We start from the raw sequence: 21,462 nt of genomic DNA on the forward strand, positions 1-21,462 counted from the left end.
TGAAAATTGTCTTTTGTATTTGAAAAAAAGCAAAGACATACAGTTATGTTCAGCCTATCAACCAATAGCTTAGCCCTATAAACTTATGAATTCATTATTCAATCCTTTTGTTTCCCTATTCAAACTTCCAAAGATTTTAACCCCTAAATGATGTCAAGAGTCATTCAAAAAACTCCTTAGTACATAATTTTATTTTTCAAAACCATTTCATGTACAAATATATGAATGTTAATTTTCAGCTTTTGATTTTCGAATCTTCAAAAAAAACAAAAATATACAATTTAATGCTTGGAGGAGTCAAACTTGTCCAATTTTCTTAAATACTTCTATGTTACTTCAAAACTAAATGTAAACAACATAAATGCTGAACTAGTATACATTATTGTTTAGGGGGCAGCTGAAGCCCGACTCCTGGTGCAGGATTTTCTCGCTGTGTTGAAGACCCATTGGTGGCCTATGGCTGTTTTTTGCTCTTTAGTCGGATTGTTGTCTCTTTGACGCGTTTCCAGTTTCCATTCTCAATCTTTTATATCGCTGTTTAAATTAGTGCTAAGTTAAAACGAAAAATGACTTCCAATACATTTGTAAGAGTTGTCTCCCATAACTCAGGTCTACCACCTTACGATAGATTAATTGTCGAAATGGGCTTATAGTGCAGCAAAGTTGGTAGTACATTGTATCAATGATATGGCATCAGTTAGTGATTTTTAATTGCGCAGTGTATTGTGGAGTTTAAGATAAATACTTGTTTATTAAAACGATTTTATTTATTGAACAATTTTTAAGTTACGTTTTGTTATCTATTTTTTCTTTTCATTGATTTTTCATTGATTGAGTTAGCAGTTGCCGCTAGTTTCCTCTTTGGACTGTTTGTTTGCTTTTTTTTAATATCAATTGTCGTCTCAATGGTATTTATTTAATAAAACGGTGAACAATTTTTCTATGAGGGAATTTTACTAAATTATGCAAGAGAAAATGTAACTATAAAAATCAGCATTAAATTACTACAAATAATTTGATTTTGCAAATTCATATTTTAGCTAAATAATTTTTGTATATATTTAACATTCGATATTCTAGATATAACATGTAAGAAATTATATAGTTAAACTTATTACAAGAATCATAGTTAACATCAACTGGCAATTAAAAAATAAAAGTAATTGGATATTTTTTCTCGATACACTGCTCTAACTATTAATGATATTTGAAATATATTTGTTGTACTAATCATTCAGAATAAGCATTCAATTATATAGAAAAAGAATGCCACAAATATGGGTTTTTTTTTAAACAAAAATATTTCAATATGCAAATTAATATCTCTATAATATATTCAGATTCAATTAAAAGTGAGACATTAGAAAATCTTTAAAAGAAATGGATATAGTGTACCAATATCGAGGAATTGCGCAGAGATGGAACTTATTGTTTTTGTATCAACTCGTTATTCTCGTTGTATGGAAAGGTGGGTAATTCTAACACAAGACAAACACACAGTATGCGAGTATCCTCTTCTTTGTTTTCCAAAAAAAAGACACCCTTTGTGTATACATACGCATCATATTCTGTGAAGATTGATTATCAAAGACACGTCTATTATTCTAATCGTATCTGTTGTAAATAGACGAGAGAGAAATTACCAAGCGGAGAGAAAACAAATTATAAGTCCAATGAAAACGTACAACACCATGGCCAAAAACAAAAACGACGAAAATACAAACATCTATAACAAAACGGTTGAATAACATGAACCACACTAAAACAAAGAGTATAATAGGTTATGACTGGTCTATTTTATAATAGGAAAGAAGGAACTTAATGCATTAAACAAGAACATATATGTAATTAGATAAAAAATAATTGTGTGGTCCAATAAACGTACACTTTCATTGTTTTCAGATATTACTACATCAACTTGGGCTTTAGCATCTCTGATATTTCTTTTACTACTTGTACAAGAAGAAAATACATTGAAACATTTGTACATAGACATTTTCTGTTTGATGTTTATACTCTTATTATGGCCATTTACTAGTCCAAAATATTTGGACGCAGACATATTTTTCTTTGTGAGTGAACAGGTTAAAAAAGTTGAAACGTTTTTTAATCCACTTATTGTAGTATCAGGAGTATTGTGTTTCTTTTACATCTTAACCATGAATGCAGTTTGTATTGCACAACATATTTATGATAGACCAAAAACAAAACTTTTTGTGTGTATCGTTTTGCTGGGTTGTGAATATCTTATCCATGACATGTTTGAACAATTTATAGAAAGTGTTGTGCAATCAAATTATGGAAACTACATATTGCAGATTCTAATCCATATTCTCATGTATGTTGTTACATTTGAAATATTCCAGATATCCACATCTTCATTGGGACTAGTATACATATACTTTTGCATAACTCATTACTTTGTTTCACCAATAACAACCATTATTTGCCTAAGCTCTATCCTAATCGTATGCCTTATAAGCTATGAACTATATATTAACTATAACATCAATTTCCAAATGATCAAAACTTTTTTTATTAGGATTCGGAGAGACAAACAAAGATTTCGGGAAATAGTTATCACATTATTTGTATGCGTTTTAACCAAACTTGAAGATATTCTGTTGTAAGATAGATTCAAGCAATGTTTTAACTGCTTAAAGTAACAGCAATATATGAATCAATTCACAGTAGTACACTGTATGTGCAAGACCAGTATAACTCTGAAGTCAAGAAATTAACAGTTACTCAAACTGCCTAGGTTTTTGCATCACATTTTGTCTTTTCTGTGATTTCACATAATAATCCTCGTCATTTCTTTTAAATTGAATTACAACTTGAGCTAAAATAAAACCCGGTATTAAAAAAATCTCCTATAACAGAATACTTACCAGAGAGACTGTTTTGATAAGCAATGACATTTTTCTTAAAAGAATGGTGATAAATCATGAAAATAATCATCCAAAGAATTATCACTATGTGCTTTCGAGTTTTTACGTGTTCCATTCTTTTGTAAGCATTGTTTGTCGCCTAGACCTCTACACTATCTACGTACAGCATAAACGGGCGTAGTCTAGACATTTTTGTTTGAAAACGCTCTTGATGAAAGTAAATTCAGAAAGCGCTTAGGACATATTAAATCTTTAAGCGTTATTTTCTTTTTCTAGCACTGAGTCTATATCGCTGCTGGTTAAATGTTAGTCCCCGTATGTGGGATGAAGCCATGATTTTAGTTTAAAGCTATCGTTGTTATGTGGGTCCAACATGAAGATATGTATGCCTTGCTTGAATCTATACTGCTTTGAATTGAGTTTCTTCCATACATTACCAGAATGACCAAATAGAATCTATCATATAATTAGGTATTTTTACACAAAAAACTGTTGTCGAACATTTAGATTATGCAATCATGTCTATATATACTCAAATTTACAGATCTAATATTGTTGGGCTAAATTTGAGACAAATTATATATATAATTGTTACAGGACCTATGAAGAACAATTATTTAAATGTCATCAATGATGCCAATGTGATACATTGTTTATTATTTGTTAACATATATATGAAAGTTTATAATTATATGGTTATTTCATATTGATCTCATCTGTAGAGATAGTGTGATTTAAAAGTATATGTATTTATTTTTATGAAGTTATGTTTTTTATTATCGTATTAATATGAAATGTTTACATTGAATATTGTTGTGTTTAATATAATTAGATTTAGTACTAACAAATGATGTTACAAAGATTTTCATGGGTTATCTCTACTAAATGATAAAGGTAAAACATGTATGTATATCCTCAATATCTCCCTAAACTTTATAACAAAAAGGGGTATAGAATAGCTTAGACTATCTACATAAACCTTGCATGACAACTTATTGATGGATTGTTGTTTGACTAATGCCAACTCCCAATTATTTCATACATGTTCTGGACTTGATAATTATTTAAGAATTCTAGGTTGGCTTTACAAATTATGTAGATTGAGTGGTAAGAGAGTTTTTGCAGTGCAGATAACTATGCACTTTCACTACACTTGTCATAGATCTCGTACAACCGACTGGACGAATATTGAGGGAGAGTCTAAATTCCTCTAAAGCCAATCTGTTTTGTTGTGTTCAACGTGCACATCTTTTGGATTTACATTAGCTAGGAATATACTCAGAGCAGAGGCAAAGATTTTTTAATAACCAAAAGGGCATTGAGACTATTGTCAAAATTAACTTAGATCATCTTTGCCTATACTGTATATAAGAAAGGTGTAATCAAACCTGTTGTAGATTTTTCCAAATTTTCATCAAAGAATTTATGAAAACTATTCATAATAAATCATGGCTAGTGTCTTAAATTGACAACTAAGTGGACGATACCCTATAGGGAAAACAGTTAACCATTGACCAAATTATGCATTTATGCTCTACTGACTCGAATTTACTGTATTGATTAATATTGATTTTTCGGATCTGATAAGGTGCGTTTAGAAATTACTTACAAAGTGAAACTAACTTGAATATACTAGCTGCAATATAAAAGTTTATCAAATGTTCTTGATTTTGCGGAAACGCAGGAGAGGCATATATCTGTCTAAACAGTTCCGTCTCTCTCTCTCTCTCTCTCTCTCTCTCTCATATATAGAAATAACAAATTTATCTTCTTAATGGATGTATAAGATATAAACACCGGTTGTCTATTGATACCTTTAATCTATAATTTGAAACCATGTGTCCTTTTGAACTTATGGGAAGGGATAATACTTTTCACTTTTCACTTTTCACTTTGCAGATTGAATCGATATTTATACTAATAGAAAGTTAAAACTAGAATTTCAGAACTGAATTATTCTTAACTGGGCCTTAATAATTAGATCAAGATTATACAGGCTTAACATTATTTAGTGAGGTTTCCCAAATTCAACAGTTATTCAGTATTAGTATTTCAACATCGACCAAAACCATCCTTGCGAAAAGAGAGGCGAAAAATACCAAAGGGATATTGCTAATGCGAACATTACAAACAAGCGTCGAAACCCTGGTTGTTAATCACATAATAAAATTTATTAGACTTCCGATCGACAGTCGGCTGAACAGTATAATACCTGCGCACAATATTTTTGAATTGAAGTTTAGGTAAACATAAAAGGCATGACTACATAACAGCATTATCAATATATATATATATATAAAGATCAAGACACGGCTTCGATGATTGACAAGTGCCCTTTTAAAATCTAAAGTTTTGAAACAACCCCAGTCTATATAAAAATAAGGAGATGTGGTATGATTGCTAAAGAGACAACTACTCACAAAAGTCCAAATGCAGCGGATGTAAGCAACCGTAGAGCCTTCATCGATGAACAACGCAATATCAGCTATAAAAGGCCCCGACATGACAAAATATGAAAACAATTAACACTCTGATTTATTCTAAAACATTAAATGAAATGCAAATATGACAGACAGCAACCAACTACAACCACTGAATTACAGACCTCTGACTTGGGACTAAAAGTCTTTTTCATTTATCGTCCAAATATATCAACGACTTAACATATTTGCCTTTAAATGTTCTCATGTCAGTACTACATTCCAGGAAAAAGAATTTAAAGAATGTTATTGAATACAAATTGACAATTTAAATACTTCCGTCGCATATTTCCTACACAAGTAATTAACAATCGTCAACCGTATTGCGATTTTCTGGATTTACCTTTATTGGGAACGCTTAAACCTGAACAGTTGAAGTCAGGGATTTATATATACGTAGACACGTTCGGAGCTATGCGACAGTAAGGACCTATAACCTAAACAGAATAGATAAATTCGTCAAAGGTCAACTTTGCCAGGGGGATTTGGAATCTTAATTTCATGATATTGTATTTACTAGAAGGCAAAAGGAGCATCCATCTGTATTTTTTTGGGATTAATGGTGAAGAAGTTGAAAAATAAATAATCACCGTCATCTTAGAATAACAGTTCAGCAATCAGCTTCATGGAACACACAAATTGATAATATTTATAAAAAGCATGCTCTCCTTTATCTGTACATCGTCAAGTTTAACATTTATTAGACAGGAATTCACTTATACATATTTACTATGCTTTTATTAGACCTATATTAGAGTATGCTGATGTTGTTTGGGGCAACTGCTCTCAGCATGAGTCCGAGCTTCTTGAAAATATTAAAATAGAAGCTGCTAGAATTATTACTGGACTACGGCGTAATTCCTCAAGACATAAACTTTATATTGAATAAGGATTAGAATCTCTGGAGAATAGACGAAATAAACATAAGCTAATAAAGTTTTAAAAATATTAAATGGGATGACACCTGCATACTTATATGAGTTAGTCCAGCTATATTTTCCCAGACAAACCCCTTATACTCTGAGGAATGAAAATAATACTTTTCACTCCCACTTGCTAGAACTAGCTCCTACTTTATTAGTTTCATTCCTTCCAATATAAGACTATGGAATATCTAAGTATACAAACATCCCAAAGCTTGTGTATATTTAGAGGTAGACAAATTTTATAGGACTGGTGAAATATTTAAACCTTTTAATTATGGGATAAGGAAACATAATATTAGTCATTGTCAACTTAGAAATAATGCTAGCAACCTAAAATATCATTAGTTTAATCAATTTTTATCAGAGAATACTATTTGTTCAAACTGGAATCACCCTGATAAGGATAACCAGCATTTCTTTTCTTTTTGCCCTAGGTACAATCATGTAAAACAGATCTTACTTGATTCCATTTACTCAACTGTTGTGATAATGATGACATAAATATTGACTTATTACTTTTTGGAAACAGATTATCTTCTCATGATATAAATATTGCTATTTTTAAATCTGTTCAGAAATATACCAGTGACACTCACTGTTTTGTTTGAAATTTTTTGAAATTTTTGTTTTATTTAGTGTTTATTTTTTTCATTTCTTTCCTTCTTTTGTCGTCAACATTATTTCATTTATTTCACTAAGTAAATATAAATATAATATAATATAAATGTCCATACAGCGCATTTACAGTTCGTGTTCAAAATCTATACGTAAACAAGATAGATGTACTTTCACGTCCTTTCTATGACCTTTGAATGTGCACTGATTGTATATAAAATAACTAAACCTTCGTGTCGATTTTAAAGAATATTATCTCAATATTTGCATAGTTTTTCCAATTGTTGATTTTATTATTATTAAAAAAAAATAGTGTACGCTAATATTGCAACCATTAACAACCACAACATCACTAGTGAATAAGTATTATTGTCGAAGGTTAAGGAATAATTCTTAAAAAATACGAAAGTTATCGTTGTGAGTGAATCTTTAAAATATAATACGCTTCGGAAACATTTGGCTTAATAGTTTGTGCATTTAATTTTCAACGTTGTAAATATCTAATTATTTCATTATATTACTTCTCTGAGAAGAAGTTTATATAGGTCACCTTCTTTTAAAAGCTTCATCTGCCACAAAATGTCCTTTGGAGACCACAAGTACTGTCACATAATCAAAAACGTCTTAGTCATTCTTAAATGTAGCCTACTTAAGCATTATTAACATGACACTTTCGCTGTTGTTATACAAATTTGTAAATACTTATATCTCACTTGTAAATAGATTATAGACTGTAACAACAATTTTGGTGTGAAATGATTTTAATACTGACTAAATGATGTGCAAGTGGGTTATTCAGACAATATTAAAACATAAATGTACACTGCAGTAAATTTAGTTTGTTCAAACACTCCACTTGTGGTCAATATATATCTCTCAAGTCTTTTTTTTCCAAAATGATCTAAATGTTCTGTGGCTGTCATTGACCTGTACTAAGAAATATTTGTATCAAAAGTTACTGAACAATTATGGATTCAATATAACTAAATGTAGGACCTGTAGTGTAGTACCAAGGTTGAACATTTTCTTGCTCAGATATTTCAAGTAATTATTCTTTATCAATTGTATCCCCTATTAACAGCATTGGACCCTTGAACAATAGAAATGTTATCTTATGATCAAGTTTGAAAATTTTTGCATTTACGGGTTTTTAAATATTTAACTTTTGCATGTTGTCAATACACACATCTCCTTCTCACAACCGAAAAGTGAAGGGATACGAGCTGTCACAATTGACTGATAAATATATAACAACGGCGATTACAAGATTCTCGATGAAAAATAAAACGTGTTATTACATTAGCTTATTCATTTTCTCAAGAATATTTTCCAGGAATTAATCAATAACTCCATAAGTATTATATATTTCGCGCCAGTCCTAGAGGATCCTGGATCGTCACTTTCTTGCGTTTTTTGACATTTGGAATTTGTTAACCCTATCATGGTTTGAAACTGTTCATACATAAGTGCTATTTTAAGTCTCGATTCCACAACGATTTCTGCTAACAGAGTCATATCAATACTTCGCTGATTGTTGGCTGAAAGCAAATGAAAAAATTGCATCTATTTCATAATTGATTATTTTTTATTTCTCTTTTTGTATTTCCCCAAGCTTACAATTCTGATCTTTCATGGTGATGTTCAATAAAAAAAAATGCACTGAGCACAACAAAAACATAAACTTTATTATTAAATGATTCAAGAATATTGAACGATTAATAACCCTTGATAAACTAATGAATAGTTCAAAAGATTTTTAACGTGAATGTTTCTCATTTAAAATGACTGCCATTTGTACATATCTTTACAGTTTGAATGGTTTAATAGGAAAATGATGTGCATGTATTATTAATTAAAGGTATATAAATCTATATATGTTGTATAAGCATGTTCATACATAGATAAATTGTTACGAAAATAATGTGTTTTAAACTGTGACAATTTCTTTCAGACATTTACACACCGACTTAAGGTAGGTGTTTAACTTTCTTTCAAAAAAAGATGTAACCGAGAAACACACACACACACACAGTTAAGATACATTTTGTTACATCTGGTGATCCGTTTATTTGGCAATCGCCAATGGCAGTCAGCAGGGTTTAAGAACATCCGTTGTTCGACCTGCTAGTCAAATGCGTTTTGTTAAAATTTACTTTTTCACTTTTTTGGTCTTTTGGAAAATGTTATTTCTGCTGTATTTAGACCCCTCTACCAAATAATTTGTTTTGCATGCACACGTATAAAAATTGCGGTTTTTATCCAACGCAATCATAGGTTTGAACGTTGTTTTCAATTTAGACTTGTTTATACACATATATTTATATGTAGGACTCTAAAGTGCGATGGTACTCTAAAATGCGATGGTCATGCTAGAGTCCGATGGTCTTCGCTAAAATGCGATGGTGTCAGACGCTAAAGTCCGATGGTTGTTTTTTGTTTTAGTGCGATCAGATGACACGCTAAAGTGCGATGGTATGACACGCTAAAGTCCGATGGTGTAACGGGAATGTGGTTCAAGCAATGGTTTTCGTTTGCTGCTAAGTTCCTATTACTTTTTCTTTATTGTTTTATTTATATATCAAGCCGTAGTCTTTCTCTTTTGAATTGTTTTACACTGGTCATTGTATAACTATATATAGCTTGTTATGCGGCATGGGCCAATGCTTTACGTTGAAGGCCGTATGATTATTAGTTGCATACATGAACGACATTTGGGGTTGGATGGATAGTTCATACTACATCTACTTATTTTTATTTAAAGTTCGATAGTGGTCCAAAAATGTAATGGTTACATTACAGTAGTTAGTATATCCGGAATTTAGTGGTAGTCGTTTTGTTGGTATATTTCATATTTGCTGTTCGTGTATTGTTTTGTATCAGGTTGTTATTTTTCTCGTTTGAATTGTTTTACACTGGTTGTTTTGAGGCCCTTTGGTCTTTATAGAATACTATGTGGTGTAAGCCAATGCTCTGCGTTAAAGGTCATACTGTAACATAAAGTTGCATACATTAATGACATAAGGTCTTGGATAGAGAGTTGTCTTATTGGCAATCATATGATGTGACTACACATCTGTTCGTTAGGTTGCTGTCTAGTTGCGGTATATTCATTATCTAACAAAAATAACAAACCATTTTGTAATTTTCTTTTATAGAATTATTCAATTAGAAAGTAAAAAAGAAAACTTTTTTTGGCACCCCAGCTGTTTTGATTAAATTTCTTTTTACAATTTTACAAATTAAGATAACCTCTTCCAGCAACTACCAAAAAAATATTCCAGATTGTGATCATTTGTTTCTCTTTTCTTTCTGTTTTTGGGTAATAAAAACCCTTAATCTTGACAAACATTCTCGTCATAATGCTGTTTAACGTTGCTAAGATCGATACTTTTGCGGAAAATGCACTTTAGCGTGTTCAAATGAATAGCACAGACCATCGCACTTTAGCGTATCAAACCATCGAACTTTAGCGTAGGCCATCGCACTTTAGCGTGACCATCGCGGTTTAGCTTCCCCATCGTACTTTAGAGTCCTACATATATATATACTACCAATGCAAGCCAGACCTCCCTCTCAGTCGACATTTGAGATCCCCTGGCCACACTAAGGCAGATCTCAATCGACTGACCATTACAATCATTGACCACAACTCTGCTTGGTCTAGGGAGGAAAGACTCACTCGGGAAAGATTTTGGATAAGAAAATTAACAACTTTGGCACCAAATGGGATAAATGAAAAGATGTAGTTCGACTCCATGCAGTGCTTCACATTTGGGTAATATTACTTTTTATTACAGTCTCTGTTTCTATTTCTTTACCTTAATCATCTCTAAAATAAATCTGTTGAATATACCAATTTAAATTGCTTAATTTTTTGAGGGATGTAAAAGTACCAAGCCACGTTCAACTAGTTAACCTTAGTCAAAATTTATTATTATATTTTAACGGCCGTTTGTTTGCGATGTTTAAATACGCAGACTCTGTTGCAACTACTCTACCGTCGTCAAATTTGAAATATTTACAAATTTAGATCGTTCAGTGCTGTTTATTTGGAATTCTTATTGACGCAATCGTTCTTGTAACATCATAACTGTCGTCACCGTTAAAGCTTTAGAATTGTGCTAGTTCATATCGCACATTTTTATTTTTATTTAAAGCATATATTTGAACTCTCTGTTGTAATTAGTCATATAACCTATGTCGTGTTTAACACATATTTAGAATTGTGCAAGCGTCTTACCTGATGTTCGGTTTGACATTTTTATTGTATAAATTTCAAGATTGGTATAGTTTAATCTAAGTAGACTGATATATGATTCATTCAACATCACAATCATATTTACTGATGAAGGATATCTGTTATCCGAAATATTTATAAATAATTACATTTATAGTTCCTTTTTTTTGTTATTGGTGTTGTTGTGTACACTTTTTAGGCGTTTATATATATATATATATATATATATATATCTTTATATAAAATAAAGTACTGAGCAGCAACAACTTTTTTGACAATAAATCAAGATCAACTGATTTAAGTGTCATGCTACACTGTCGTAACACCCAGTCTCGATCCTTTTGGAGTTCATGTTATTCCATCATTTTCTTATTTGTCTTCCTAGTCGATTTATGAGAATAGATAATGCCTTAATTAAGTATTTACTGAAAACATAAAGATATGCTAAATTATATTTAACAGTGCTTGAACGTTTTATCTTTAAATGATAAAGAAGTGTAAAAATCAGAAAATGCACTTATATTTTTATTGTAGCTGTTTTTTCAAAAATCGAATTTGAATATACCATCGTTATTTCTCTCTCAATATGAAAATAAGAAGACTTCGTTTGGTTGTCAAAATTAGACAACAATCTATCAGATTCCAATTGACATTGATGTAAGCAACTACAAGTCACCGTACGGCCTTCAACAGTGAGAGAAAAAACTATACCATATAGTCAGCTATAAAAGACCCCGACATGACAAAATGTGAAACAATTTACAGGAAAAATACAGATTGTGGCGAGGTAACACATGATCCTGAGCGCTCAGCGTATCATGCATGGAATTGTCGATAACGGATAAACATAGCAAAGGGTTAATATTTTCTCTCTTTGGCTTGATAATACAACTAATGATAATAATGAGTATATTTTCAATGTTATAACGAATGATTTTTAATGCGTGAAAATGAAGGAAAATGCCGATTTTTTGCCGTTTTCCATCGTTACGCCCATGCATATTCACACTGTATGGAGTTTATAAGCGGGCAAAAAGGGCGAAGGTTTGGTACCATTAAAACGTTTAAACCCGCTGCATTTGTTTGCACCTGTCCTAAGTCAGGAATCTGATGTTCAGTAGTTGTCGTTTGTTGATGTGGTTCATAAGTGTTTCTCGTTTCTCGTTTTTTATATAGATTAGACCGTTTGTTTTCCCTTTTGAATGGTTTTACACTAGTAATTTTGTGGGGCCCTTTATAGCTTACTGTTCGGTGTGAGCCAAGGCTCCGTGTTGAAGACCGTACTGTGACCTATAATGGTTTACTTTTATAAATTTTGACTTGGATGGAGAGTTGTCTCATTGGCACTCATACCACATCTTCTTATATCTATATACTATGTGCTCCTAACACAAAATCTGCTCCAACAGAGTTCTTATTAAGAACGACTGAAATTGAAACTACATACGTTTTACGTGTATCCCAATGATCAGTAAAGTTTATCACTCCATCAAAATAAATATCTTCATAGTGTGATATGTGTCTTTTTCCATTGGTTATATTCAGTGGATTTGACACTGATTAATTCCAAATTTTATAAAGATGAGAACACAAAGAATGAGAGGGAGACGATGCCAAGAGGGCAATCATATACCATAAGTCAAGGAAAAACAGACAAAATCATGGCCAAAAGAAAATCGACAAAACAACACACAACGTTTGGCAGTAAAGTTAAGATACAGATACATGAAGCCCACTAAACACGGGAGGAACTCAGTACAAAGTGCGGCCTATTTCCTGCCAATACAAAGGATATTTCTTTCAATACATAAATTTATGAGCCAACATCTGTACGCTTTGCCATAAAAATAATTACATGTATTTCCGTATTGTGTCTCGATGAATGATTAACATCAGAAATAAAGATTGTTTTGATATAACTGAAAGTAAGAAGACTATTTCCTTATCAATAAAGGTTTCATGAATATATTACCACTAGGTTATATAACTTTGCAGATAAAATTGTTAAATCAAATTATCTGTGTCAATGAAACTTACTATTTAAATGTAACAATCGTCTTTCAGATTTTTATTTATTTACATATGAGAAGGTGAGTTTTTTTTAACACTTATTCTTAAATCTAATGCTATCTGCAGAAAGTTAAAAAAATCAGTTTAATGATGACAATGTTGACAGTAGAAATCGAACATTAGCTGTTATTGCATTTGAATTTTAATGCACCATTCATGATCAACTATGTAAAAATGAAACAAAAAGCGTTTATTCATATATAAAACGACCGATGAATGAAATATCTCGTTTTTGTCATTTGCTAACTTCATCTTATAACTGTCGCCAAAATGTATACCGATAAGTACTTTTTTGTAACTGTTTTAGTCTCAAAACTGATCAAATAGTTCGTTTTAATGTATGCTATCCATAATCTTAATATGTTCAATTGTTATCGTTGTGTCCTGTTAAAATGACTTATATAAATTATATAAATTGACAAATAAAAGAAGGTCAACAAGTCTGTGTGCACTCAGTCATTCCCCTTATATAAGACTGAGGCGTAACAACACACATTAAGAATCAATTGAAAATCTTTCGAATCATTACATTGTATTTTTCCATTTTTCCATTTTTCCATTTTGTCTTAATATAGTATATTTTTGTCGTCTTAAATAATTTGTCTGCAGACTTAAACGGTTAAAAGCAAGTTTAGATTGTAGTATGGTAAATGTTTAATGATCAAAGACCGTATTTAGACATCGATGATTCTATTCCTTGTAAATTTGAATTGTTGTAATTTTTTAAAATTTAATGATCATATCCTTTTTTTAAATTTTTCTTTCAAAAAATGTCAAAATTGAAAAGAGAGGCAAAATATACCAAAGGGATATTCAAACTCATATGTCGAAAATAAACTAATACGCCAAGGAAAGAAAAAGAAAAGGACTAAAAGATAAACAACAGTGGACAAAACACAACATTGTAAACTAAAGTCGGGGCGACACGATCCCAACCGATAACCGGGGATGATCTCATGTGCACCGGAAGGATGCAGAACCTGCTTCATCTGTGGCACCCGTCGTGTTGCTCATGTAAGAACAAATCCTTGTTACTTGTCTTGAATTTGCCAGATAGAGAGGCCGCTTTTCCTTCTTTTAAAGGAAATGTGCTTTTGCCATGCTATGTAATGATCATGAGAAATTAATGAATTCGTTCGCAGTGTTTACTACAAAATCGACGGTTTGTATCTCTAATAAATTAAAATTCGAATCGAGTATTTTGATATGTAAGTAAGTGATATCGTTGTCATTTTAAAGTTATGAAGAAGACATATATACATTTTGTACATGTCCTTGCACATATAATTTGCAAATCAATTGATAAATATAAATATTACCTATTTGTTAACCTTATCCGCTTTATTTGTTTTTTTATTTTAAAACTTTTATGCGAAATACATGTAAGGCAACCAGAAGTAAGAAGAAAGGAAGTACTCTACCGATACCAACTTTGACAAGACAAATCATTATACCCGTATGTGAGTAGTCAATTTATAATTTTTGTATGCACAATTCAAGACCAATTTTAAAAATGAGTGCGAAAAGGAGATTATCAATAATGTAGGAAAAACAATATTTTCAATATCTATCAAAATTGTTTTAGTCATTTTCCAAACCTCATCTGCATAAACCTTTATCAAAATATAATAAATTCAATTGTATCATTAAAACAGTATATCAGTAATAAGGTAAATAACAGTAAAATAACAAAAATATCAAACTCCAAGGAAAATTCAAAACGGAAAGTCCCTTATCAAAAGGCAAAATCAAAAGCTCAAATACATCAAACGAATAGAAAACAATGGCATATTCCTGAGTTGGTAAAGGTATTTCCTTATGTAGAAAATTGTGGATTAAACCTGGTTTTATAGCTAGCCAAACCGCTCACTTGTATGACAGTCGCATAAAATTGTGACATTTTAACTAACATCTAAATAGTAAATTCATATCTTTAAAGACATTAATATTATCAATTGTAAAGCATATCATTCCATTAGATTGACAACAATATGTGAGCAAAACAAACAGAAATAATAGGTAAAAATGTCAAAAATTAGGGTACATCTGTCAAAATTGTGTAATAATCTTAATCACTATATAAAAAAACCAAAAAACTATGTCAACAAAGAAAAACAAAATGGCATATAGACATTCTTTAGACAAAGCACATCAGCAAAAATGAAAGACAAGAATACAAAAAATGACCATAACACAATAACATAATGACGGGATGTATAAATACCGAGCCACGCCAAAAGGATTTTACAAAAAATGAACTAAGTAGTAAAGGTTAAAAACATACAAAGACAAATAAAAAGAACATTATAACACGTAATTAAGATGATAATTAAGGTCAGTACCTAGAATCTATACTTCAAGATCATCATGTATTATTTGTGAAGTTGATACGGAATATTTATCAACAAGGTCTAGGTATCTTCCGATGAACCATTTTTTTTTAGAAAAAGGACGAGACGTTCTTTGACATAGTCCTGGTTCATCAACTTTCTGCTCAGACACTGGTGACGTTTATAAAGTTTGAGTAGTAGCTGCAAGCTCTTGAATACCGAATGAGTTGGGAAATGTATATCCCATATGCAGGTGAAGTTGGTATATTACTACTAAGGTGGGGGAAATTTATAATTTTAAAATTAAAATCGTCTCGTTTGTCATAGATTCTGATACTAAGATGACCGCTTATGTAAAATTCGATGTATAAATCTAAAAGTGAGGCAGAGGAAGCCGTGTCTGTTTTTTTCTTTAAATGCTAGTCTTTGAGGATATATTAATTGAACCCAATCAGAAAAGTTTGGATTGTTAATGGAAAGAACTTCATCAATATATCTGAATGTCAAAATTAAATGACCTGGCTTCTTAGATCCTCATAATTTTGATAATTGTCTGAAGGAACTCCGACTCGTATGAAAATAAGAAGAGCTCGACAAGGAGATGCGCACAGATCGTTCCCATAGGAATGCCGACAATTTGTTGAAAAAGTATACCTCCAAATTCAACAAACATGTTGTCAATAAAAAACTCCAGCATATTAACATTATCAGGGTAATTTACGGTTAAAGGAGTAGGTCCGATAAGACTCCTGTTTGGCCCCAAAATATAGCATTTTTGGAAAGAAGAATACTTCTGTTCTATAAATACGGGCTGTTTTTGACAATACAATGCACATGCATCTGGTACTAAATAAAGGCAACAGAAGTATACCGCTGTTCGAAATTCATTAATCGATTGAGAAAAAAACAAATCCGGGTTACAAACTAAAACTGAGAGAAACACATCAAATATAAGAGGAGAACTACGACACAACAGAAACACAACATTAAAATCTAACACACACAGAAACGAACTATAATATAACAATAGCCATTTTCCTGACTTGGTACAGGACATTTTAAGAAAAAAATGGTGGGTTAAACCTGGTTTTGTGGCTAGTTAAACCTCCCGCTTTTATGGCAATGTTAAATATAACATTAAAATGACAAAAGTACAAGACAGGACTACACTACAAATAAATGGGAGAACATATAGGACAGAGAAACATACGAATAATAGCTAACAAAAGGTACCATGTTTAAAATGTAATACGCAAGACGCGCGTTTCGTCCACACAACATCATAAATTCATGCAATATTACTGAAATCTTCACAGTTTTGACATTTGTGCTAATTTAAAGACGGTTTTTGTCTAAAATTGAAGTGGCCGCATTTGTGTTCAGTCTTAATATTTACATATATGTTGTATTTGATGATCATACATAATATATATAAAGGTTGAGACTGAACACGAATGCGGCCACTTCCATTTTAGACAAAAAACATCTGAAATGTGACGTGTTATGGCATATTTGATAGATCTTCATACTCAAACTTGAATTTGAGCGTCTTTCATGACCAAATCAGTTCAAATATTTTACGTAAACTAATTTAATCGACTGAAGTAGACACTTAAGTGTTTAAAAAATGGTAAAACTCTTTCATCAGATGTACTTCGAATGTAAGGAGAAAACTAGCCTTTACCGGACCTTCTCCTTTGTAGCAGTAAGGTCATTGTTTACAGCTTTAGTGCTATAAATCTATTATAAAGTAAAAAACAAAACTCCAGCATACTGATCACTTGTTCCTCGGTGTAGCATGTATTACCTATTTGTTCACTGATAACAAAATATGCCGTACGGTATCCCAAAGCAATACATTTACAGCGTATGCTACCATTTTTATATTGAAAAGCATTATGGATTATCTCTTTTAGACGATTTTACAATTTTACATTAGGAATGGTGGTATAAAGGATTGAAAAATCAAAGGTTTTGATAGAATTAATTACAGAGAAAGATCAAGATTTAAAATTATCCAGAAATTCTTTTTTTTTTTAGAATCCACATAGGGGTCATACCACTACGCGAGTAAACAGTTTCACAGTATTTCTGAAGACCTTCTGTCACTGCGGATATGTTTTTTGTCAATCTAATGGACAATTCCCTTGTAGAACATGCAGATGAGCCGACAATGTACCGTTGTTTGTACGGAATTTTGTGAAGCTCAGGTATCCAATACAAACAAGGTAAGTCCTCAGATTTGCTGTATTTTTTATATCAAATGAGACATCAGTCAAAAATATACACAAAACAACAAATACGTCTAAATGTCGTTTTGGTTTTTTATAATGTTTGTGTGCTGTCACGTTGACTAATAGCCTACATATCATTGCATTCATATCTAGAGATCAACATGCGTTCTTAAACACTACACAACTATCTGTAATATGTATCAAGCTCTAAATGACTTATTCGCTCAGAATCTAAACAAGTTGTTAAAAAGTGTCTAGACGACATACTTTCATTTCTAAACCGTAATTCCTAACTAAGGAACAGTCGTCTTATCTGTAATTTTATTTAAAGAGAGGCAAAATATATCAAATGAATATTCACAATCATAAGTCGAAAACAAACTGACAATGCCATAGGAAAAATGAAAATCGACGAAAAGACAAACAATAGTACACAACAAACAACATAGAAAATTTACAATTGACAAAGTCACATGGCCGGTGACGCATGCATAGCAGGATATGGTAACCTTTTCGAACTACCAAGTCTCGCTTAATTTGGAGTTCATATTTGTGTCTTTACAATCAACTTATGATTTGAACAGCAGTAAACTACTGTTGCCTAAATTATCGCTTTTTCTCTTTTTTCCCTTTTTATATATTTATATCAGAATTTCTGCCATAGTTAATTCGTTACTGCTTGATGCAAAACATTACAACTGTAAACAATGCCTCTTCTAATAATGAAAATCAACATACTAACAAGAGTTCGATATATCATAAAAAAAAAACATTATAATTAGTAGAAGTAGCACTATTCTCAAATTCGAATATTTTTTATGATACATACTAACAAGAGTTCGATATATCATAAAAAAAAACATTATTATTAGTAGTAGTAGCACTATTCTCAAATTCAAATTTTTTAACAAGTGCTTTCATTTTTGTTTCATATTCTTTTTCTTGCACAATATAAATCAATTTAATGCATCTGGTTATACAAAATTCTTCTTACTAAGTTGTACTTTATGGGTTCAAAATGCATACAGTTTTACTTTATACGATCATGAAACTATAATTCATTTCAAGCATAGAAAGGCCATGTACAAAAATCGATAAAAAAAAATGTTCCAACACGAATATTTTAATACCATTAACGGTTCAAATTGTATTGCAAAAGATGTGCATTATGCAAATTAATATCACAGACATATTTACAGATTCAGTCCAAAAAGGAAATATTTTGAAAAAACATGAGTATATTGGACCAAATTGGAGAATATCGGGGAATTGCGCAGAAATGGAGCTTACTGTTTATGTATCGAGTCTTTATTCTCGTATCTTGGAATGGTTAGTAGTTTCAATATAATTTCAACACACAGTATGCAAGTACCTTCTCTTCATTTTTCACAAGAGACGCATTTTGTTGAATTCACGAATCGTTTTCTGTGAAAATTAATCAACAAAGAAACATCTTTTATTTTATTTAATTGGTTGTAAATGGACGAAAGTTAAGATACCAAAAGAACGATCAAATATAAACACAGACAATACGATGGCCAAACTGAAAGAAAAGTAAAAGACAAACAACAACAACATCAAAACACTGCACAAATAACACAAGATTGAGAAACACGATTCTCATCAAAACCTGGGAGTAAAGTAGATTATGATCGGTCAATTTTAAAATAGAAGACAAGGATCTTAATGCGTAAGACAAAGAACATAAATAGTTTAAATCAAAAACATATTTTGTGGTTCTAATGAAATCTACAATACGATTTTTTTTTTCAGATATTACCACATCTACTAGGAATTCAGCATCTCTTATATTTCTTTTATTACTTGTACAAAAAACAGATACATTGAAATGTGCTTACATTGACATTTTTTGTTTGATGTTTATAATTTTATAATGGCCATTTACAAGTCCGAAATATTTTGATATAGACACTTTTTTTATCAGTGATTGAACAGGTTAAAAAAAATAAAACGTTCTTTGATGCACTAATTGTAATATCAGGAGCTATGTGTTTCCTTTGTGTCTTAACAGCGTAATTTTGATTGTTCAACATCTTCATGAGAAATCTAAAACCAGACTTGTTGTGTGCATCTTATTGCTGGGTTGTGAATACCTTATCCATGACATGTTTGAGCGACTTATAGAGAGTGTTGTACAAACAGATTTTGGAAATTACATGTTGTAGATCCCAATCCACATTCTGATGTATGTCTTTACATTTGAAATATTCCAGATATCCACCTCCAAATTTGGACTTATTTACATATACCTTCTTATAACTCAAAACTATATTTTGCGAATGTCAACAATTATTTACATAAGCTCTACTTTAATCTTATGCCAAACATGCTATTGGTTATATAATAAATTTATCTAATAAATTGAATCATAAATTGAGCTCACAAAATCCGTTATTAAAAAAAATCTCCTACAACAAGGATAACTACTAGAACATCTGCTATGCGAAGGCAACTACGTGTCTTTTTCAAAACAATGATGACAAAATATAAAACTAAATCATAAGCACATTATCAATACGTGCTTTCGTTTATTTCGAATTCCATCCTTTCTGTAAGTCTTTGTTGTGGTTTTGTGTATTTCAGATACCTACACTTGTTTCGGTTTGGTCTTTCTTGATGAAGGTAAATTCAGAAAGCGCTTCGGACACACTAAATCCATAATCTTACTTTCCTTTCTAGCACTGATTCGATATTGCTGCCGGTACTGCTAGTTCCCGAGGATTTTATCAGCTCCGTAGTGAACGTTACGGTACTAACCTGTATTTTACCATTCTTGTCTGTTGATACATTTGGAATGTATGAAGAAACTAAGGTTCAATTTCCCTTAGGCAAAGTTGAACTTATGCGGAGTTGGCTTTTCTTTTTATGACCCTTTTAGATAAAGAGCTCCCTAAGTCTTCAAGTATTAATGAATCCTTAAAATTAATTGAATTTAAAACAATTGTTATTTTCTTTGAAGTTAATTCTAGAAATGCGCTTTCGAAATGATGATTGCTGCTTTAAAATTCGCCTTGGAAGGATTGGGCTATTTTTTAAGATTTTTTTTGGGCCATGAAGTTCGTAAAATATTCAAGTATTTATGCATCTTTGGCTATTTAATATTTGATTTGAGCGTTTCTGAAGAATGTCAATCAAGACAAGTGCTTCAGACTCACAAATTTATAAAGGGTAATTTCACTGAAAAATAAATTCCATTGTTCTACATTCCTTTATTTTAATTGCTCACAATATGAAGCCATATTGTTGAAGGAAAAATTTGAAAAAAGTTACTATTATTTGTCTGTTAGTCTTTTTATTTTTGGCCATGGCGTTGTCAGTTTGTTTTCGATCTATGAGTTTGACTGTCCCTCTGGTATCTTTCGTCCCTCTTTTATGATAGTTTTTTATTACGACAAATAACAATGTTAATGATAAACATAATAATGACAGCAGTGAATGATTTACCAACACCCTTTTATCACCGTACATCCAAATTGAACAAGAGGCATTAAAATGCCATATATGGTATGAAGTCATGATTTTATTTCGCGAATATCGTTGTTATTTTGGTCGCGCGAAATGAACATAAACAGAAAGATAAAAAAGGAATAATCAAACTCATCAGTTCAACCAAAATTTACAACATCATGGCAAAAAACAGAAACATGTAACCTTTGAT

At 31.3% G+C, this 21,462-nt stretch overlaps 1 long non-coding RNA gene across 3 annotated transcripts in view; it reads left to right on the forward strand.

Annotated features, from left to right (window-relative positions):
- LOC127725839 (uncharacterized) overlaps positions 1-19,704 on the forward strand; it is a 33,653-nt gene extending 13,949 nt beyond the window's left edge. For all 3 annotated transcript variants that reach the window (XR_007993222.1, XR_007993220.1, XR_007993221.1), the window contains exons 2-7: positions 1,341-1,468; positions 8,864-8,884; positions 13,214-14,679; positions 17,590-17,777; positions 18,983-19,112; positions 19,557-19,704. This is a non-coding gene — a long non-coding RNA (uncharacterized LOC127725839). The remainder of the gene's footprint in view (positions 1-1,340; positions 1,469-8,863; positions 8,885-13,213; positions 14,680-17,589; positions 17,778-18,982; positions 19,113-19,556) is intronic.
- The last annotated feature ends 1,758 nt before the right edge of the window (positions 19,705-21,462 follow it).

The sequence above is a fragment of the Mytilus californianus genome, unplaced genomic scaffold (genome assembly GCF_021869535.1).
Source record: "Mytilus californianus isolate M0D057914Y unplaced genomic scaffold, xbMytCali1.0.p SCAF_15, whole genome shotgun sequence".
NCBI lineage: Eukaryota > Metazoa > Mollusca > Bivalvia > Mytilida > Mytilidae > Mytilus > Mytilus californianus.